This window comes from Panulirus ornatus, chromosome 70 (assembly GCF_036320965.1).
Source record: "Panulirus ornatus isolate Po-2019 chromosome 70, ASM3632096v1, whole genome shotgun sequence".
NCBI lineage: Eukaryota > Metazoa > Arthropoda > Malacostraca > Decapoda > Palinuridae > Panulirus > Panulirus ornatus.
The window spans coordinates 16,355,762-16,380,199 of NC_092293.1; the positions used below are offsets into that span (position 1 = coordinate 16,355,762).

Consider the following 24,438-nt stretch of genomic DNA (forward strand, 5'->3'; position numbering starts at 1 on the left):
GATGTGTGGAAATAAAAAGAGCGTGGTTGAGAGAGCAGAAGAGGGTGTTTTGAAGTGGTTTGGGCACATGGAGAGAATGAGTGAGGAAAGATTGACCAAGAGGATATATGTGTCGGAGGTGGAGGGAACGAGGAGAAGAGGGAGACCAAATTGGAGGTGGAAAGATGGAGTGAAAAAGATTTTGTGTGATCGGGGCCTGAATATGCAGGAGGGTGAAAGGAGGGCAAGGAATAGAGTGAATTGGAGCGATGTGGTATACCGGGGTTGACGTGCTGTCAGTGGATTGAATCAAGGCATGTGAAGCGTCTGGGGTAAACCATGGAAAGCTGTGTAGGTATGTATATTTGCGTGTGTGGATGTATGTATATACATGTGTATGGGGGGGGGGGGGGGGTTGGGCCATTTCTTTCGTCTGTTTCCTTGCGCTACCTCGCAAACGCGGGAGACAGCGACAAAGTATAATAAATATAATAAATATATATATATATATATATATATATATATATATATATATATATATATATATATATATATAAAGTGCGTAAGACAAGGGAGCAAATGGGAACTTCAGTGAAGGGCGCAAATGGGGAGGTGATAAGTAGAGGTGATGTGAGAAGGAGATGGAGTGAGTATTTTGAAGGTTTGTTGAATGTGTTTGATGATAGAGTGGCAGATATAGGGTGTTTTGGTCGAGGTGGTGTGCAAAGTGAGAGGGTTAGGGAAAATGATTTGGTAAACAGAGAAGAGGTAGTAAAAGCTTTGCGGAAGATGAAAGCCGGCAAGGCAGCAGGTTTGGATGGTATTGCAGTGGAATTTATTAAAAAAGGGGGTGACTGTATTGTTGACTGATTGGTAAGGTTATTTAATGTATGTATGACTCATGGTGAGGTGCCTGAGGATTGGCGGAATGCATGCATAGTGCCATTGTACAAAGGAAAAGGGGATAAGAGTGAGTGCTCAAATTACAGAGGTATAAGTTTGTTGAGTATTCCTGGTAAATTATATGGGAGGATATTGATTGAGAGGGTGAAGGCATGTACAGAGCATCAGATTGGGGAAGAGCAGTGTGGTTTCAGAAGTGGTAGAGGATGTGTGGATCAGGTGTTTGCTTTGAAGAATGTATGTGAGAAATACTTAGAAAAGCAAATGGATTTGTATGTAGCATTTATGGATCTGGAGAAGGCATATGATAGAGTTGATAGAGATGCTCTGTGGAAGGTATTAAGAATATATGGTGTGGGAGGCAAGTTGTTAGAAGCAGTGAAAAGTTTTTATCGAGGATGTAAGGCATGTGTACGTGTAGGAAGACAGGAAAGTGATTGGTTCTCAGTGAATGTAGGTTTGCGGCAGGGGTGTGTGATGTCTCAATGGTTGTTTAATTTGTTTATGGATGGGGTGGTTAGGGAGGTAAATGCAAGAGTCCTGGAAAGAGGGGCAAGTATGAAGTCTGTTGGGGATGAGAGAGCTTGGGAAGTGAGTCAGTTGTTGTTCGCTGATGATACAGCGCTGGTGGCTGATTCATGTGAGAAACTGCAGAAGCTGGTGACTGAGTTTGGTAAAGTGTGTGGAAGAAGAAAGTTAAGAGTAAATGTGAATAAGAGCAAGGTTATTAGGTACAGTAGGGTTGAGGGTCAAGTCAATTGGGAGGTGAGTTTGAATGGAGAAAAACTGGAGGAAGTGAAGTGTTTTAGATATCTGGGAGTGGATCTGTCAGCGGATGGAACCATGGAAGCGGAAGTGGATCATAGGGTGGGGGAGGGGGCGAAAATTTTGGGAGCCTTGAAAAATGTGTGGAAGTCGAGAACATTATCTCGGAAAGCAAAAATGGGTATGTTTGAAGGAATAGTGGTTCCAACAATGTTGTATGGTTGCGAGGCGTGGGCTATGGATAGAGTTGTGCGCAGGAGGATGGATGTGCTGGAAATGAGATGTTTGAGGACAATGTGTGGTGTGAGGTGGTTTGATCGAGTAAGTAACGTAAGGGTAAGAGAGATGTGTGGAAATAAAAAGAGCGTGGTTGAGAGAGCAGAAGAGGGTGTTTTGAAATGGTTTGGGCACATGGAGAGAATGAGTGAGGAAAGATTGACCAAGAGGATATATGTGTCGGAGGTGGAGGGAACGAGGAGAAGAGGGAGACCAAATTGGAGGTGGAAAGATGGAGCGAAAAAGATTTTGTGTGATCGGGGCCTGAACATGCAGGAGGGTGAAAGGAGGGCAAGGAATAGAGTGAATTGGAGCGATGTGGTATACAGGGGTTGACGTGCTGTCAGTGGATTGAATCAAGGCATGTGAAGCGTCTGGGGTAAACCATGGAAAGCTGTGTAGGTATGTATATTTGCGTGTGTGGACGTGTGTATGTACATGTGTATGGGGGGGGGTTGGGCCATTTCTTTCGTCTGTTTCCTTGCGCTACCTCGCAGACGCGGGAGACAGCGACAGAGTATAAAAAAAAAAAAAAAAAATATATATATATATATATATATATATATATATATTTTTTATATATTTATTATACTTTGTCGCTGTCTCCCGCGTTTGCGAGGTAGCGCAAGGAAACAGACGAAAGAAATGGCCCAACCCCCCCCCCAGACACATGTATATACATACGTCCACACACGCAAATATACATACCTACACAGCTTTCCATGGTTTACCCCAGACACTTCACATGCCTTGATTCAATCCACTGACAGCACGTCAACCCCGGTATACCACATCGCTCCAATTCACTCTATTCCTTGCCCTCCTTTCACCCTCCTGCATGTTCAGGCCCCGATCACACAAAATCTTTTTCACTCCATCTTTCCACCTCCAATTTGGTCTCCCTCTTCTCCTCGTTCCCTCCACCTCCGACACATATATCCTCTTGGTCAATCTTTCCTCACTCATTCTCTCCATGTGCCCAAACCACTTCAAAACACCCTCTTCTGCTCTCTCAACCACGCTCTTTTTATTTCCACACATCTCTCTTACCCTTACGTTACTCACTCGATCAAACCACCTCACACCACACATTGTCCTCAAACATCTCATTTCCAGCACATCCATCCTCCTGCACACAACTCTATCCATAGCCCACGCCTCGCAACCATACAACATTGTTGGAACCACTATTCCCTCAAACATACCCATTTTTGCTTTCCGAGATAATGTTCTCGACTTCCACACATTCTTCAAGGCCCCCAGAATTTTCGCCCCCTCCCCCACCCTATGATCCACTTCCGCTTCCATGGTTCCATCCGCTGCCAGATCCACATCCAGATATCTAAAACACTTCACTTCCTCCAGATTTTCTCCATTCAAACTCACCTCCCAATTGACTTGACCCTCAACCCTACTGTACCTAATAACCTTGCTCTTATTCACATTTACTCTTAACTTTCTTCTTCCACACACTTTACCAAACTCAGTCACCAGCTTCTGCAGTTTCTCACATGAATCAGCCACCAGCGCTGTATCATCAGCGAACAACAACTGACTCACTTCCCAAGCTCTCTCATCCCCAACAGACTTCATACTTGCCCCTCTTTCCAAAACTTTTGCATTTACCTCCCTAACAACCCCATCCATAAACAATATATATACATATATATATATATATATATATATATATATATATATATATATATATATATATATATATATTTTTTTATTTTTTTTTTTTTTTTTTACTTTGTCGCTGTCTCCCGCGTTTGCGAGGTAGCGCAAGGAAACAGACGAAAGAAATGTCCCAACCCCCCCCCCATACACATGTATATACATACGTCCACACACGCAAATATACATACCTACACAGCCTTCCATGGTTTTCCCCAGACGCTTCACATGCCCTGATTCAATCCACTGACAGCACGTTAACCCCGGTATACCACATCGCTCCAATTCACTCTATTCCTTGCCCTCCTTTCACCCTCCTGCATGTTCAGGCCCCGATCACACAAAATCTTTTTCACTCCATCTTTCCACCTCCAATTTGGTCTCCCTCTTCTCCTCGTTCCCTCCACCTCCGACACATATATCCTCTTGGTCAATCTTTCCTCACTCATTCTCTCCATGTGCCCAAACCACTTCAAAACACCCTCCTCTGCTCTCTCAACCACGCTCTTTTTATTTCCACACATTTCTCTTACCCTTACGTTACTCACTCGATCAAACCACCTCACACCACACATTGTCCTCAAACATCTCATTTCCAGCACATCCATCCTCCTGCGCACAACTCTATCCACAGCCCACATCTCGCAACCATACAACATTGTTGGAACCACTATTCCTTCAAACATACCCATTTTTGCTTTCCGAGATAATGTTCTCGACTTCCACACATTCTTCAAGGCCCCCAGAATTTTCGCCCCCTCCCCCACCCTATGATCCACTTCCGCTTCCATGGTTCCATCCGCTGCCAGATCCACTCCCAGATATCTAAAACACTTCACTTCCTCCAGTTTTTCTCCATTCAAACTCACCTCCCAATTGACTTGACCCTCAACCCTACTGTACCTAATAACCTTGCTCTTATTCACATTTACTCTTAACTTTCTTCTTCCACACACTTTACCAAACTCAGTCACCAGCTTCTGCAGTTTCTCACATGAATCAGCCACCAGCGCTGTATCATCAGCGAACAACAACTGACTCACTTCCCAAGCTCTCTCATCCCCAACAGACTTCATACTTGCCCCTCTTTCCAAAACTCTTGCATTTACCTCCCTAACAACCCCATCCATAAACAAATTAAACAACCATGGAGACATCACACACCCCTGCCGCAAACCTACATTCACTGAGAACCAATCACTTTCCTCTCTTCCTACACATACACATGCCTTACATCCTCGAGAAAAACTTTTCACTGCTTCTAACAACTTGCCTCCCACACCATATATTCTTAATACCTTCCACAGAGCATCTCTATCAACTCTATCATATGCCTTCTCCAGATCCATAAATGCTACATACAAATCCATTTGCTTTTCTAAGTATTTCTCACATACATTCTTCAAAGCAAACACCTGATCCACACATCCTCTACCACTTCTGAAACCACACTGCTCTTCCCCAATCTGATGCTCTGTACATGTCTTCACCCTCTCAATCAATACCCTCCCATATAATTTACCAGGAATACTCAACAAACTTATACCTCTGTAATTTGAGCACTCACTCTTGTCCCCTTTGCCTTTGTACAATGGCACTATGCACGCATTCCGCCAATCCTCAGGCACCTCACCATGAGTCATACATACATTAAATAACCTTACCAACCAGTCAACAATACAGTCACCCCCTTTTTTAATAAATTCCACTGCAATACCATCCAAACCTGCTGCCTTGCCGGCTTTCATCTTCCGCAAAGCTTTCACTACCTCTTCTCTGTTTACCAAATCATTTTCCCTAACCCTCTCACTTTGCACACCACCTCGACCAAAACACCCTATATCTGCCACTCTATCATCAAACACATTCAACAAACCTTCAAAATACTCACTCCATCTCCTTCTCACATTACCACTACTTGTTATCACCTCCCCATTTGCGCCCTTCACTGAAGTTCCCATTTGCTCCCTTGTCTTACGCACTTTATTTACCTCCTTCCAGAACATCTTTTTATTCTCCCTAAAATTTAATGATACTCTCTCACCCCAACTCTCATTTGCCCTTTTTTATATATATATATGTATATATTTATCCCTTGGGATAGGGGAGAAAGAATACTTCCCACGTATTCCCTGCGTGTCGTAGAAGGCGACTAAAAGGGGAGGGAGCGGGGGGCTGGAAATCCTCCTCTCTCGTTTTTTTTTTTAATTTTCAAAAGAAGGAACAGAGAATTGGGCCAGGTGAGGGTATTCCCTCAAAGGCCCAGTCCTCTGTTCTTAACGCTAACTCGCTAATGCGGGAAATGGCGAATAGTTTGAAAGAAAGAAATATATATATATATATATATATATGGTAAAGTGTGTGAAAGAAGAAAGTTAAGAGTAAATGTGAATAAGAGCAAGGTTATTAGGTACTTTAGGGTTGAGGGTCAAGTCAGTTGGGAGGTAAGTTTGAATGTAGAAAAACTGGAGGAAGTAAAGTCTTTTAGATATCTGGGAGTGGATCTGGCAGTGGATGGAACCATGGAAGCGGAAGTGAATCATATGGTGGGGGAGGGGGCGAAAATCCTGGGAGCCTTGAAGAATATGTGGAAGTCGAGAACATTATTTCGGAAAGCAAAAATGGGTATGTTTGAAGGAATAGTGGTTCCAACAATGTTGTATGGTTGCGAGGCGTGGGCTATGGATAGAGTTGTGCGCAGGAGGGTGGATGTGCTGGAAATGAGATGTTTGAGGACAATGTGTGGTGTGAGGTGGTTTGATCGATTAAGTAATGTAAGGGTAAGAGAGATGTGTGGAAATAAAAAGAGCGTGGTTGAGAGAGCAGAAGAGGGTGTTTTGAAATGGTTTGGTCACATGGAGAGAATGAGTGGGGAAAGATTGACCAAGAGGATATATGTGTCAGAGGTGGAGGGAACGAGGAGAAGTGGGAGACCAAATTGGAGGTGGAAAGATGGAGTGAAAAAGATTTTGAGTGATCGGGGCCTGAACATACAGGAGGGTGAAAGGCGTGCAAGAAATAGAGTGAATTGGAACAATTTGGTATACCGGGGTCGATGTGCTGTCAATGGATTGAACCAGGGCATGTGAAGCGTCTGGGGTAAACCAAGGAAAGTTCTGTGGGGCCTGGATGTGGAAAGGGAGCTGTGGTTTTGGTGAATTATTACATGACAGCTAGAGACTGAGTGTGAACAAATGGGCCTTTCTTATCTTTTCCTAGCACTACCTCGCACACATGAGGGGGGAGGGGGTTGTTATTCCATGTGTGGCGAGGTGTCGATGGGAATGAATAAGGGCAGACAATAAATTAATAATTTAATAAATTAAATAAATAACTAATAATTTTATTTATTTATTTTGCTTTGTCGCTGTCTCCCGCATTAGCGAGGCAGCGCAAGGAAACAGACGAAAGAATGGCCAGACCCACCCACATGCACATGTATATACATACATGTCCACACACGCAAATATACATACCTATACATCTCAACGTATACATATATATACACACACACAGACATATACATATATACACATGTACATAATTCATACTGTCTGCCTTTATTGATTCCCATCGCCACCTTGCCACACATGAAATAACAACCCCCTCCCCCCTCATGTGTGCAAGGTAGTGCTAGAAAAGACAACAAAGGCCCCATTCGTTCACACTCAGTCTCTAGCTGTCATGTAATAATGCACCGAAAACACAGCTCCCTTTCCACATCCAGGCCCCACAAAACCTTCCATGGTTTACCCCAGATGCTTCACATGCCCTGGTTAAATCCACTGCCAGCACGTCGACCCCAGTGTACCACATCGTTTCAATTCATTCTATTCCTTGCATGCCTCTCATCCTCCTGTATGTTCAGGCACCAATCAATCAAAATCTTTTTCACTCCATCTTTCCACCTCCAATTTGGTCTCCTGTCTCTCCTTGTTCCCTCTACCTCTGACACATATCCTCTTTGTCAACCTTTCCTCACTCGCATTCTCTCCACATGTCCAAACCATTTCAACACATCCTCTTCAGCTCTTTCAACCACACTCTTCATTTCCACACATCTCTCTTACCCTTTCATTACTTACTCGATCAAACCACCTCACACCACATACTGTCCTTAAACATTTCATTTCCAACACATCCACAGTCCTCCATACAATCGTATCTATAACCCATGCCTCGCAACCATAAAATATTGTTGGAACTACTTTTACTTCAAAAATATCTTACAACCATAAAATATTGTTGGAACTACTTTTCCTTCAAAAATATCCATTTTTGTGCTCCAAGATGACGTTCTCTCTTTCCACTTGTTCTTCATCGCTCTCAAAACCTTCTCCCCTACTCCACCATGTGAGCAGAGGGGTCTTTTTTTGTCTGTTTCCTGGCGCTACCTTGCTGATGAAATGGCAATCAAGTATAAAAAATATATAAACAGATGCTCCTCAACTTACAGTGGGGTTACGTTCTGATAATCCCATTGTAAGTTGAAAATATGTCAAAAATACATTCAATACTGTACATCTAACCTACTGAACATCTATCATAGCTTAGCCTAGCCTACCTTAAAACATTCTCAGAACACTTACATCAGCCTACAGCTGGACAAAATCATCTACCACAAAGCCTATTTCATAATAAATTGTTGAATATCGCACCATCGTCAAGTCAAAATATAAGCTGAACCATTGTAGGTTAGGGAGCATCTGTATATACGCCATCAGCTATGTGCCTTTGTCAACAGAGACTCAACTGTCTTTGAACTCGTAAAATTTTGCTCATTCAGTAAATGTTTTCAAATATGAGAGATTTTATATACTTTTCAGTCAAGACAAGCACCCTTGCAACTCAGCCTGTACCCAACCTGTACCAGTCTGAAAAGGCAGTGGAAACTGCAAAAGAATATAAAGATAAGGATTTATTAAGAATGGTATAAAAAAAAAAACACTTGCACATAATGGGGAGAGACCTCACAGTAACCCCAAGGTGAACAAATGTGCAGCCAGCTGTCTGCATCAGCAGTGCACGACTTAATCGTAGGTATCATCTTAAGGCACTACTTTGGTTTTATACTACTTTTACATGCTCGAGCTCATAAATGATTGCTCTATACTATTATACAGATCAGTGTTTATTTTTTAAACCATCAACACCATTCCAGCAAATTTATTGAAATGCTTACTACTATTAGAGCATGATCCTTAACATGCAAGCTCTTTGACCTAGAATAAACACTTCATGCTTAAAAAGATGCATGTTTTACTTAATAACAACATGATTATTCAACAAAGTAAAAAGAAATATACTTAACAACATGCTTATTCAACAAAGTAAAGAGAAATAATGTCCAAATCTGGAAAATAAAACGATGGCACAATGTCACCAATGATGCTGTGCCTCCACAGAGCACCACACAAAAGGCAACCTCTATGCTAGCTTTATTGCCTTGTATTTTTCATATATGACAATAAAAGGCTGACTCTTAAATTCTTGCATTAGGGCTGCAGTGCTATAGCTACTGACAATAAAAGAAACAGAACTAATATAATACCTATTTATAAGAAAATCAATTTGGGAGTTTCACCAATACTGGTCAAACTTATCCATGATGGTAAGAGACCTCAGTCAATGCTTTCTGTAGCATCTTTTACCACATTTACAATTTCAATTCATATAATGCAAAAATATAGTGGTTAAAAAGAACAAGGTTGCTTTGCACATGCACATTGGCTTACTATAGGGCTGTTTGATTGAATACAGAGGGAAAATGACGATTCCAACATTACCCATGACAACACCTGTAGACTGCTCCTGAGAATTCTTAGACTGGTTGTCAAATATTTCTTTGAAGATTATTACATTTTTCCTGAAGCTTGCCTGACCCTCAAAGCCCTTCCCACTTTTTCAGGTTCAGATTGTACAATGGTAGGGAGCTACACAATAAATAAATGTCAAAAAAAGAAAAAAACGTTCTTCCAACAGAGTCCTTCCTTCTGGCATATGATGTACTTTGAAATGTTTTGTGTAAAAACCGATGGTGAAAGCAAACTACACATCTACCATCGAATGAAGACTAACAATCAAAACTGAATCAGTTCAGCCCTACATCACCATCAGCTTTGGATACTGAGTGATTCTGTTCTATAAATACTTGTCTAGTATTTCAAAAATACCAAAATGGTTGCTGACCATAATTTGGAACAATATTTAGGATATATTACTGTACAACATGATATACAGTAACAGTAGTGAGTTATATCAAGGGAAATGTTAATGTAAAAGTAGGCAAAGTGATATAAGAAATATTTTTTTTTTCATACTATTTGCCATTTCCCGCGTTAGCGAGGTAGCGTTAAGAACAGAGAACTGGGCCTTAGAGGGAATATCCTCACCTGACCCCCTTCTCTGTTCCTTCTTTTAGAAAAAAAAAAAAAAAAAAGAAAGGGGAGGATTTCCAGCCACCCGCTCCCTCCCCTTTTAGTCGCCTTCTACGACACGCAGGGAATACGTGGGAAGTATTCTTTCTCCCCTATCCCCAGGGATAATAAGAAATATACCAACATGAAATTCCACCACTGCTATGTGTCACATTGGCCACTCCCAGTGCCATTAATTCGTTGGCATCTGATGCTAGTTGCACGGTTCACAATCACGGGTATGACTTGGTATATTTCAACTAGAATATGAAATACCTTCACTTTCAAAGTGGTTTTCAGAGGTTTTCATAAGTTCTGTTGGTTTTTCAAGTGTATTAATCGTTTTGAGTAACTCCACATTTTCAATGATACACTACTAGAGCCTTAATCAATATATCTCAATTACCTACGCACTACTATGGAACTATACTGTTACATCTATGAAAGTATCATTCTACAATTCCTGTAAATCTATACGAAATACCTAAAGGCTTTAACTTCTTCACTGAGATTTAACCCAAATTTGGTAATCAAGAACAAAAATTTCACCATTGCAACAAAAAGTAAGTATCTAGATTGGCTTCAGTCAACAAAATTTCTTTTCTATAAAGCCAAATACATGAAGTCACTAGTAATACATAGTTAACATATTTCGTAACTGTCAGGTGTACCTGCATAAATATTAAGTTTGAATACTGACAGTTTGTTATACAGTGCATGTCTTTAGATTATAAAGTAACAATTACATGTAGCAAGATATGGAGCTTCTCATTTTACTGAACAATATCAGACAAGGAGGAAGTAGTATGTCCAGGATAAGTGGTTAATAAAAGTAAAATTATATCATGCACTTGTAAAATATCACCAGAACCTATGAAAATCCCACAAACCTCCCTACCAGTCAAAACTGATCTCGGTTTTCAATACTTGAGTTGAAATATGCCAGTCACTCACAACAAATGTGTCATGATGGCACCGGATGTGAAAAAAAACGAAATATCAAGTGGACATGAAATCCTCGGCAATAAATAAATTAAATGCCGATAAATTTCTTGTATTCTGGATACTATGTGCAGTTTGTATGGGTTCTGGTGATATTTTACAAGAGTATTTCTTTCACATCAGTAAACATCATATTTACATTACTATCATTCAATAAAATATAATCTAAATTATGCTCTAACTTATACTATACTCTCTACACAGTACACTAACACTGCAGAACAAAGTCACTCAAAATTCAAAGCTAATCACACTACAGAGCTAATCCAGATAATTACCTCATTTACAATATAATCTATTTCTATTATAAAAGTTATATAATTAAGCAGACTAGTGGCTTACATAACTAGGTAAGACAAGAAAATGGCAGTTTATATAACCAAGTAAGATAGAAAAAGACTTCTATATATAACTTTGCACACCAGAAACAGCTTTACCAAGGTTTTTAGCATGAAATTTATGTATTTCTTAAAACAGCAAACAACCTGAGGATCTAAAACACAAGAAAAGAGAGGACTTTTTCCCATTTGAGTTTTATCATGCTTAAAAAAGCATTGGGAAATACACAAAATTATCAAGAGTAACAAAGTTCAATTATGGCCTCCAAAATTAACAAGCTTGCACCTGGGGTTACCAAACGTATACAATAACATCAGCATCACAATAAATCTAGAATTTACCTAACCCCATAATATGTTTAGGCTGTCATCACAAGAACTCACAAATATGGACTTGAAAGTTTTCAGAATATGCTAAGTAAGATTCCACTTTGGCACATCCACTATATATATATATATATATATATATATATATATATATATATATATATATATATATATATACATATAAGAAAAATGGCATCAATGCAATACTTACACACAGTAAAAGTGTGACAGAACTAAGATGATATACGACTCTATAAAGGCTAAAGTCACCACAAAATCATCAGGGCCATGAAGCAGAGAGGGAAAACTGGATTATAAACCACACAAAGGAAATCTAACCACACAAAGGAAACTCAGTCTAACCACATCAAACCAAACCTAACGAACTTTCTTCTTCTATATTAAGTCTAGCTTGGCTCTGCTTGGTTAGGTTTCCATGATTTGTGGTTTTGAACCTTTAATTTCCCCTGTCCTTAAGCCTTTGACCACTTTGTACGAATATTCTATTAAGAGATTATTCATTTCAGCAAACTCAACAGTTATCAGTGTCAGACACAGACGAAGACACCAAACGTTATCAACTTCATAAAGATAAGAGTAAAGGTGTTCCACTGTAAATAAACCATATGTTCGACCTATGACTTTTCAAAATGTCCTTGAAAAAAAAAATTAAGCCAATAGCATAAGCTCATTAGCAATTATTATTCGCCTCAAAGAGATTTTACTCTCCAAGTATATATGGTTCGTCTCTGAGCACGATTAAATGGTAATTCAGCTTCCCTCTCCCGTAAAACTCTCTCCAACGGATTAGTTGACGCATTTAAGCCACATATGATCCAAGGAATGAGTCATCATTACCCGGAAGGATGCTTATCCTTGATTCACTGACAACAATAAAATCAGCTGAGTGACGCGTCTACCACTGTATCCTGTCAAAACACCACATCTTCCTTCAGTATCCCCACCCAAACCTTCGTGCCAGACATATATAACCATAACATGCACATCACAACTGGAAATAGTTGATTCATATGCATTAATTGTCACTTACTTCTTATAAAAACGGCGTATTAGAGGTTTGGCACCAACAAGATCATTCTACAGCTCCAGTCCAGCTCATAAGGAGGACGTAGAAGTGTCACAAGGTTGATCACAAACGTTAAGATCCCACAAATTGTCGGACTTAATACTATAAATGTATTAATTACGATGCTTTTTTGTTTTATATTCTCAATTTTGTCACATGATTATATTCTCTATATTTCTTCCCTGTTGGAACTTCTGTGACGTAAACAATAACTCGGGTTTTGTTGTAAATTATTATATTCATTACACTACGAGGATTTTTCCCGAGTTTGCCTTAACATGTATCGAGAAAAATAAATTGAGATAAGAAATTCTTTTATATTCCCCTTATCTTTGGCGTGATTTTCTCTACAATGGATAAATTGGTTCTTTTATTTATCCAGTACATGATCCGTAAAATCTGATCCATCAAGTACAATAGAAATGACGTCACCTATGATGACATTTGTTAATAAAAAAAGAGGGAAATTCAAAAAGAAAATGTCCTTGGCCTGATATTATTATCAGTAAGGATATGTATTTTTGCCACATATTGTATGTTGATTAGCTTTAAAAATGGGATGATTTTAAAACTATTCACTTCAGGCACAACCATATAGTGACTCTCACTTCAGCCTTAAACATCGATGTCATTTTTTTTTCACTTTTTCAAAAACGTAAATGAAAATTGAGCAGAGGTTTAAAAGACTTCTGAGACAGTAAAGGCCAAAATGATAGGATAATATCAGAAATTATTTTCTTCCATGTCCTCTTATGTGCTCGTAATTCTCGTTTCCCTCGTGTTAACTATCGTAAAATCTGTAGCTGTAAACAGGAAGAATTAAAAATAATCAACCAGTTTTGTAATGCCTAATTGATATGCAACATCCATAAATCCTATATCTATCACGTCCATTTAATATCATAGCAATTATTAGACATTCATTAAACTCAGGTTTGAGTTTTCAATGGATTCCCAGTTTGATAGATTTAGTAGTCTGGTCTTATTTTCAGGGTAGAAATCATGGCATTTGGGATTAAAATCTGGGAAGAATACATTGATAGTCCGGGCCTGCTGAATTCGAAGCCGTGGCCTCAAGAAAAACTATGATATTCCGACCTTAAGACTGAGGGGAAAATAATGACCCCCATTTATTCCTTCAATAATTGATCTGATCCAGTGGTTATGTATAATATAATTCTTATATTTTCCTTGGAAAGAAATCCATCGTGAAATTAAAACCTTCGAGTTGAATGTTATCGCCGGTCTGGTTTGTTCAGTCATTCAGTCCTATTTGGAACCAAATAAAATACCAAATGAATATTGTTGTATTAGTAATTACATGCACGACTTTTTCTATATGCATTGTTAAAACAAGAAAATCTTGTTATTCGCGTATTCTGACCTAAAGGATCCAAAATATTTTCTTCTGAACCGGGCAAAAAAAAAAAAAAATAAGTGTAAGCATGCTTTATAGAAAAGGATGAAATTGTTAAAAGAAACAAGATGTTTCATCAATTCATTCTACAATTCATGACACACACATGAACACAAAGGCTTCACTTCCTCAACCATCAGGATCTACAATGTAGTTCCCTATGGAGCAGTTCTTTCTTCAGCCCTTTCTAATCTCTCCCTACAAGACCTTCCATCATATCTGACAGACCACTTTATGAGTGTTGTCATGAGATGACCATACACCACATGCCAGCACCTTGACACTACCTAAGCAACAACAATCACGCAGATTGTTGGCTTTTTATCAAAAGTCTACAAATACCATATAATCCTTGAATTTCATGTGCAAATAACAGCAATAAAATCCAGTTTTCTGCATTTTTATTCCCCCATTTTGTATATTTTTTAGCACTTACAAATCATATATGCAAAATCACATCATTTTCATTTGTGGGACTTTTCTCTTTCTAGATGAATTATATATCAAATTTTCATTATGTGCTTTGCATAATATGAATTCAAAACAAGTCTTCTTTTCTCTCCAGTGCGAGGAAAAAAAAAATCCCCATTTTCAAAAACAAGCTTTAACCAAAAACTACTGATTTTTTTTATAAAGCAGTATCTTATAAATCTAAACCACTGGTAAAATATTCAAACGGGTTTCCTCTAACACCTGCAAGGAATTAGGTTTTGAAAATATATACTCCTCTGTACCTTGCAAACTGCAAATTTGTACAATCCATAGTGAGCCTTTTTCATGTCTGACCACTGACTCACTATTTTTTTTTTTGTACATAATAACATTTCACTTGCTTGTCACCTATAAATCATATATTCATAATCTGTAAGTATATTGACTAATACATTTCTGTTTCTAAATCTGGCCCATCACCTTTCACTTGCAAAAACTCATGAAATACTGTCAAGGGACCATACCTCCTCAACCTCTTGCTCCAAAGTCTTTCATTATATAAGCACAATGAGTATGTAATGTTTTTTTTAGCTGCCACTCACATCTCTGTATTTCTCAGGTAGAGAACAAGGCCTTGAATCAGATGAATGAAAAGCAATGATACAGAGCCTGCATGATTCAAGTTGCACCCTTTTCAGTATGACACTTTTCTGACACATTTAACTCATGCAGGACAATGGGATCTTAAGGGTTAAAGTTTTGTTCAACATGAACGCAACTTACACATTTACACATTTCCATCAACCTGAATGATCAACCACTCCTCTACAACAAAACTCTAACCATACTGAGTATCACATCTGACAAACTCATGATAATCACTCCCCAAAACCACAGACACAGCAACACAAACAACCTCGGAACACTTTACCAGAACTGAACAAGAAAAAAGACTTTCTTAGTATCTTCGAGAAGTAACTCATCTACTCCACCCTGACCTAGGCCTCACCAGCTCGGTCTCCCACACTGTCAAAAGCAAATGCAAGAAAATTGCTAACCACACAGAGAAAAGATCAGAGCAACTACTGGCTTCCCAGCAACCGCAAACATTCAGCAACTGCTAACTGAAACAAAAATACTTCCAAAACAATCTCACATCAATATGCTCTGGACTCAGTTCAATGCAACAACCTTAGACTCTTCTCATCCAAACCAATCCAAAGTCAATCACCACACCTCAAATAGATATAGAAGCTTACTGTTTCAACAACCTATATTCACAGATCCCCCCTCCAACAACAAACATGACAATGACAAAGAATATACATACCACATTTATCTATCACACTATTGTCTAAAACACTCAACAGTCTTTCAAACTATTCTCTCCATCTCTTTTTCACTTTCCCATCTGATATTTCTACGATAGATGTCCTATATTTTTTTCTTGTATTATTTACTATTATAAAACATTTTCTAATTCACTTTAAAGTTTATTGATACTTCCCCACCCAATCTTTCAGTCACCCTGATTTTCAGCTCTCGTTCCTTTCTTTTGATCTCTTGTACTCCTCTCAATAATTTCCACTCCTTTCCTCCAGATTCCATCCACACAATTCTCTTTTCTTTCATTGCTTACTCACCATCCTTTTTTATGTATTATTATTATTATTATCATTATCATTCTATCATTATATGCCCTGGTTCAATCCACTGAAAGCACATCCACCCCGGTATACAACATTGTTCCAATTCACTCTATTGCTTGCACACCTTTCACCCTCCTGTATGCTCAGGCCCCGATCGCTCAAAATCTTTTCACTCCACCCTTCCACCTCCAATTTGGTCTCCCACTTCCCCTCATTCCCTCTAACTCTGACAGGTATATCCTCTTGGTCAATCTTTCCACACTCATTCTCTCAATGTGACCAAATCATTTCAATACACCCTCTTCTGCTCTTTCAACCACACTCTTTTTATTACCACACATCTCTCTTACCCTTTCATTACTTACTCGATCAAACCACCTCATACCATATGTCCTCAAACATTTCATTCCCAACACATCCACCTTCCTCTGCACAACCCTCTCTAAAAGCCTATGCCTCAAAACCATATAACATTGTTGGAACCACTATTCCTTCAAACATATCCATTTTTGCTCTATGAGATAACATTCTCACCTTCCACACATTCTTCAATGCTCCCACAACCTTTGTTCCCTTCCCACCCTGTAACTCACTTCTGCTTCCATGGTTCCATCCGCTGCTAAATCTACTCCCAGATATCTAAAACACTTCACGTTCTCCAGTTTTTCTTCATTCAAACTTACCTCCCAATTAACTAGGCCCTCAACCCTATTGAACCTAATAACCTTGCTCTTATTCACATTTACCTCAGCTCTCTTCTTTCACACTTTACAAAACTCAGTCACCAACTTCTGCAGTTTCTCATCCGAATCAGCCACTAGCACTGTATCATCGGTGAACAACAACTGACTCACTTCCCAAGCCCTCTCATCCAGAACAGACTGCATACTTGCCCCTCTCTTCAAAACTCTTGCATTTACCTCCCTAACAACCCCATCCATAAACAAATTAAACAACCATGGAGACATCCACACACCCCTGCCAAAAAACCGACATTCACTGGAACCAATTACTTTTCTCTCTTCTTACTCGTACACATGCCTTACATCCTTGGTAAAAACTTTTCACTGCTTCTAGCAACTTACCTACCACACCATAAACACTTAATACCTTCCACAAAGCATCTCTATCAACCCTATCATATTCCTTCTCCAGATCCATAAATGCTACATACAAATCCAGCTGTTTTTGTATTTCTCATATACATTCTTCAAAGCAAACACCTGATCCACACATCCTCTACCACTTCTGAAACTATACTGCTCTTTCCCAATCTGATGCTCTGTACATGCCTTTAAATCTCTCAATCAAAACCCTCCCATATAATTTCCCAGGAGTACTCAACTAACTTATACCTCTGTATTTGAACACTCATCTTTATCCCCTGTGCCCTTGTACAATGGTACTATGCATGTATTCCGCCAATCCTCAGGCACTTCACCATGAACAATACATACAATGAATATCCTTACCAACCAATCGAGAACACAGTCACTCCTTTTTAATACATTATCATTATTATTATTACCATTATTATCGTCATTATCATCACTATTATTCATTTTTTCATACTTAACTGCCGTCTCCTGCGTTAGCGAGGTAGAGCAAGGAAACAGACGAGGAATGGTCCAACCCAGTCACATACACATGTATATACATAAACGTCCACACACGCACATATACATACATATACTTGTGTGAGGAAGTAAACCCGGAGAGACTGAGTACAGAATGAAAAAGGTGAGAACAATGGAAGTAAGGGGAGTGGGGAAGGAATGGGATGTATTTAGGGAATCAGTGATGGATTGCGCAAACAATGCTTGGGCATGAAAAGAGTGGGAGGTGGGTTGATTAGAAAGGGTAGTGAGTGGTGGGATGAAGAAGTGAGATTATTGTGAAAGAGAAGAGAGAGGCATTTGGATGATTTTTGCAGGGAAAAAATGCAATTGAGTGGGAGATGTATAAAAGAAAGAGACAGGAGGTCAAGAGAAAGGTGCAAGAGGTGAAAAAGAGGGCAAATGAGAGTTGGGGTGAGAGAGTATCATTAATTAAAAAGGGGGTGACTGTATGGTTGACTGGTTGGTAAGGTTATTTAATGTATGTATGACTCTTGGTGAGGTGCCTGAGGATTGGCGGAATGCGTGCATAGTGCCATTGTACAAAGGCAAAGGGGATAAGAGTGAGTGCTCAAATTACAGAGGTATAAGTTTGTTGAGTATTCCTGGTAAATTATATGGGAGGGTATTGATTGAGAGGGTGAAGGCATGTACAGAGCATCAGATTGGGGAAGAGCAGTGTGGTTTCAGAAGTGGTAGAGGATGTGTGGATCAGGTGTTTGCTTTGAAGAATGTATGTGAGAAATACTTAGAAAAGCAAATGGATTTGTATGTAGCATTTATGGATCTGGAGAAGGCATATGATAGAGTTGATAGAGATGCTCTGTGGAAGGTATTAAGAATATATGGTGTGGGAGGCAAGTTGTTAGAAGCAGTGAAAAGTTTTTATCGAGGATGTAAGGCATGTGTACGTGTAGGAAGAGAGGAAAGTGATTGGTTCTCAGTGAATGTAGGTTTGCGGCAGGGGTGTGTGATGTCTCCATGGTTGTTTAATTTGTTTATGGATGGGGTTGTTAGGGAGGTAAATGCAAGAGTCTTGGAAAGAGGGGCAAGTATGAAGTCTGTTGGGGATGAGAGAGCTTGGGAAGTGAGTCAGTTGTTGTTCGCTGATGATACAGCGCTGGTGGCGGATTCATGTGAGAAACTGCAGAAGCTGGTGACGGAGTTTGGTAAAGTGTGTGGAAGAAGAAAGTTAAGAGTAAATGTGAATAAGAGCAAGGTTATTAGGTACAGTAGGGTTGAGGGTCAAGTCAATTGGGAGGTGAGTTTGAATGGTGAAAAACTGGAGGAAGTGAAGTGTTTTAGATATCTGGGAGTGGATCTGTCAGCGGATGGAACCATGGAAGCGGAAGTGGATCATAGGGTGGGGGAGGGGGCGAAAATTTTGGGAGCCTTGAAAAATGTGTGGAAGTCGAGAACATTATCCCGGAAAGCAAAAATGGGTATGTTTGAAGGAATAGTAGTTCCAACAATGTTGTATGGTTGCGAGGCGTGGGCTATGGATAGAGTTGTGCGCAGGAGGATGGATGTGCTGGAAATGAGATGTTTGAGGACAATGTGTGGTGTGAGGTGGTTTGATCGAGTAAGTAACGTAAGGGTAAGAGAGATGTGTGGAAATAAAAAGAGCGTGGTTGAGAGAGCAGAAGAGGGTGTTTTAAAATGGTTTGGGCACATGGAGAGAATGAGTGAGGAAAGATTGACCAAGAGGATATATGTGTCGGAGGTGGAGGGAACAAGGAGAAGAGGGAGACCAAATTGGAGGTGGAAAGATGGAGTGAAAAAGATTTTGTGTGATCGGGGCCTGAACATGCAGGAGGGTGAAAGGAGGGCAAGGAATAGAGTGAATTGGAGCGATGTGGTATACAGGGGTTGACGTGCTGTCAGTGGATTGAATCAAGGCATGTGAAGCGTCCGGGGTAAACCATGGAAAGCTGTGTAGGTATGTATATTTGTGTGTGTGGACGTGTGTATGTACATGTGTATGGGGGGGGTTGGGCCATTTCTTTCGTCTGTTTCCTTGCGCTACCTCGCAAACGCGGGAGACAGCGACAAAGTATAAAAAAAAAAAAAAAAAATCATTATAATTTCATTGATCAAGATTTATAATACTTAATTGCTGTTTCCCAAGTTAGCGAGGTAGCACAAGGAAACAAACAAAAGAATGGCTCAAACCACCTACATACACATGGATATACATAAACACCCACACGCGCACATATACATACCGATACATTTCATCGTATACATACATATTTATACACAGACATATACCTATATACACATGCACATATTCATGCATATACCAATACATTTCAACGTATACATACATAAATATACAAAGACATATACATATATACACATGTACATATTCATACTTGCTGCCTTCATCCATTCCCGTTGCCACCCTGCCACATATGAAATAGCACACACACACACACACACACACACACACACACATAAGCAGGGTAACACTAGGAAAAAACAAAAAAGGCCACAGTCCCTGGCTGTCATGTGTAATGCACCGAAACCATAGTTCCCTTTCCATATCCAGGCCCCACAAAACTTTCCATGGTTTACCCCAGACGCTTCACATGCCCTGGTTCAATCCACTGAAAGCACATCCACCCCGGTATACAACATTGTTCCAATTCACTCTATTGCTTGCACACCTTTCACCCTCCTGTATGCTCAGGCCCCGATTGCTCAAAATCTTTTTCACTCCACCCTTCCACCTCCAATTTGGTCTCCCACTTCTCCTCATTCCCTCTAACTCTGACAGGTATATCCTCTTGGTCAATCTTTCCACACTCATTCTCTCAATGTGACCAAATCATTTCAATACACCCTCTTCTGCTCTTTCAACCACACTCTTTTTATTACCACACATCTCTCTTACCCTTTCATTACTTACTCGATCAAACCACCTCATACCATATGTCCTCAAACATTTCATTCCCAACACATCCACCTTCCTCTGCACAACCCTATCTATAGCCTATGCCTCAAAACCATATAACATTGTTGGAACCACTATTCCTTCAAACATATCCATTTTTGCTCTATGAGATAACATTCTCACCTTCCACACATTCTTCAATGCTCCCACAACCTTTGTTCCCTTCCCCACCCTGTAACTCACTTCCGCTTCCATGGTTCCATCCGCTGCTAAATCTACTCCCAGATATCTAAAACACTTCACGTTCTCCAGTTTTTCTTCATTCAAACTTACCTCCCAATTAACTAGGCCCTCAACCCTATTGAACCTAATAACCTTGCTCTTATTCACATTTACTCCCAGCTCTCTTCTTTCACACTTTACAAAACTCAGTCACCAACTTCTGCAGTTTCTCATCCGAATCAGCAACTAGCACTGTATCATCGGTGAACAACAACTGACTCACTTCCCAAGCCCTCTCATCCAGAACAGACTGCATACTTGCCCCTCTCTTCAAAACTCTTGCATTTACCTCCCTAACAACCCCATCCATAAACAAATTAAACAACCATGGAGACATCACACACCCCTGCCACAAACCGACATTCACTGGGAACCAATTACTTTTCTCTCTTCTTACTCGTACACATGCCTTACATCCTTGGTAAAAACTTTTCACTGCTTCTAGCAACTTACCTACCACACCATAAACACTTAATACCTTCCACAAAGCATCTCTATCAACCCTATCATATTCCTTCTCCAGATCCATAAATGCTACATACAAATCCAGCTGTTTTTGTATTTCTCATATACATTCTTCAAAGCAAACACCTGATTCACACATCCTCTACCACTTCTGAAACTATACTGCTCTTTCCCAATCTGATGCTCTGTACATGCCTTTAATCTCTCAATCAAAACCCTCCCATATAATTTCCCAGGAGTACTCAACTAACTTATACCTCTGTAATTTGAACACTCATCTTTATCCCCTGTGCCCTTGTACAATGGTACTATGCATGTATTCCGCCAATCCTCAGGCACTTCACCATGAACAATACATACAATGAATATCCTTACCAACCAATCGAGAACACAGTCACTCCTTTTTAATACATTATCATTATTATTATTACCATTATTATCATCATTATCATCACTATTATTCATTTATCATACTTAACTGGCGTCTCCTGCGTTAGCGAGGTAGAGCAAGGAAACAGACGAGGAATGGTCCAACCCAGTCACATACACATGTATATACATAAACGTCCACACACGCACATATACATACATATACTTGTGTGAGGAAGTACCAGGAGAGACTGAGTACAGAATGGAAAAAGGTGAGAACAATGGAAGTAAGGGGAGTGGGGGAGGAATGGGATGTATTTAGGGAATCAGTGATGGATTGCGCAAACGATGCTTGTGGCATGAAAAGAGTGGGAGGTGGGTTGATTAGAAAGGGTAGTGAGTGGTGGGATGAAGAAGTAAGATTATTAGTGAAAGAGAAGAGAGAGGCATTTGGACAATTTTTGCAGGGAAAAAATGCAATTGAGTGGGAGATGTATAAAAGAAAGAGACAGGAGGTCAAGAGAAAGGTGCAAGAGGTGAAAAAGAGGGCAAATGAGAGTTGGGGTGAGAGAGTATCATTAAATTTTAGGGAGAATAAAAAGATGTTCTGGAAGGAGGTAAATAAAGTGTGTAAGACAAGGGAGCAAATGGGAACTTCAGTGAAGGGCGCAAATGGGGAGGTGATAACAAGTAGTGGTGATGTGAGAAGGAGATGGAGTGAGTATTTTGAAGGTTTGTTGAATGTATTTGATGATAGAGTGGCAGATATAGGGTGTTTTGGTCGAGGTGGTGTGCAAAGTGAGAGGGTTAGGGAAAATGATGTGGTAAACAGAGAAGAGGTAGTAAAAGCTTTGCGGAAGATGAAAGCCGGCAAGGCAGCAGGTTTGGATGGTATTGCAGTGGAATTTATTAGAAAAGGGGGTGATTGTATTATTGACTGGTTGGTAAGGTTATTTAATGTATGTATGACTCATGGTGAGGTGCCTGAGGATTGGCGGAATGCGTGCATAGTGCCATTGCACAAAGGCAAAGGGGATAAGAGTGAGTGCTCATATTACAGAGGTATAAGTTTGTTGAGTATTCCTGGTAAATTATATGGGAGGGTATTGATTGAGAGGGTGAAGGCATGTACAGAGCATCAGATTGGGGAAGAGCAGTGTGGTTTCAGAAGTGATAGAGGATGTGTGGATCAGGTGTTTGCTTTGAAGAATGTATGTGAGAAATACTTAGAAAAGCAAATGGATTTGTATGTAGCATTTATGGATCTGGAGAAGGCATATGATAGAGTTGATAGAGATGCTCTGTGGAAGGTATTAAGAATATATGGTGTGGGAGGAAAGTTGTTAGAAGCAGTGAAAAGTTTTTATCGAGGATGTAAGGCATGTGTACGTGTAGGAAGAGAGGAACGTGATTGGTTCTCAGTGAATGTAGGTTTGTGGTAGGGGTGTGTGATGTCTCCATGGTTGTTTAATTTGTTTATGGTTGGGGTTGTGAGGGAGGTGAATGCAAGAGTTTTGGAAAGAGGGGCAAGTATGAAGTCTGTTGTGGATGAGAGAGCTTGGGAAGTGAGTCAGTTGTTGTTCGCTGATGATACAGCGCTGGTGGCTGATTCATGTGAGAAACTGCAGAAGCTGGTGACTGAGTTTGGTAAAGTGTGTGAAAGAAGAAAGTTAAGAGTAAATGTGAATAAGAGCAAGGTTATTAGGTACAGTAGGGTTGAGGGTCAAGTCAATTGGGAGGTAAGTTTGAATGGAGAAAAACTGGAGGAAGTAAAGTGTTTTAGATATCTGGGAGTGGATCTGGCAGCGGATGGAACCATGGAAGCGGAAGTGAATCATAGGGTGGGGGAGGGGGCGAAAATCCTGGGAGCCTTGAAGAATGTGTGGAAGTCTAGAACATTATCTTGGAAAGCAAAAATGGGTATGTTTGAAGGAACAGTGGTTCCAACAATGTTGTATGGCTATGGATAGAGTTGTGCGCAGGAGGGTGGATGTGCTGGAAATGAGATGTTTGAGGACAATGTGTGGTGTGAGGTGGTTTGATCGAGTAAGTAACGTAAGGGTAAGAGAGATGTGTGGAAATAAAAAGAGCGTGGTTGAGAGAGCAGAAGAGGGTGTTTTGAAATGGTTTGGGCACATGGAGAGAATGAGTGAGGAAAGATTGACCAAGAGGATATATGTGTCGGAGGTGGAGGGAACAAGGAGAAGTGGGAGACCAAATTGGAGGTGGAAAGATGGATTGAAAAAGATTTTGTGTGATCGGGGCCTGAACATGCAGGAGGGTGAAAGGAGGGCAAGGAATAGAGTGAATTGGATCGATGTGGTATACCGGGGTTGATGTGCTGTCAGTGGATTGAATCAGGGCATGTGAAGCGTCTGGGGTAAACCATGGAAAGTTGTGTGGGGCCTGGATGTGGAAAGGGAGCTGTGGTTTCGGGCATTATTGCGTGACAGCTAGAGACTGAGTGTGAACAAATGGGGCCTTTGTTGTCTTTTCCTAGTGCTACCTCGCACACATGAGGGGGGAGGGGGATGGTATTCCATGT

The 24,438-nt window shown here is 40.1% G+C and overlaps 1 protein-coding gene across 2 annotated transcripts in view; it reads right to left on the minus strand.

Moving 5' to 3' along the window:
• Positions 1-12,977, minus strand: part of Sar1 (Secretion-associated Ras-related 1) — a 53,247-nt gene extending 40,270 nt beyond the window's left edge. Inside the window, exon 1 of one of the 2 annotated variants that reach the window (XM_071660354.1) lies at positions 12,732-12,977. The gene's annotated coding sequence lies outside the window, so the exon portion shown is untranslated. Of the gene's footprint in view, positions 1-11,891; positions 12,448-12,731 lie in introns of those variants that run through there. The other variant, XM_071660356.1, reaches the window with a different exon arrangement.
• Positions 12,978-24,438: the final 11,461 nt, after the last annotated feature.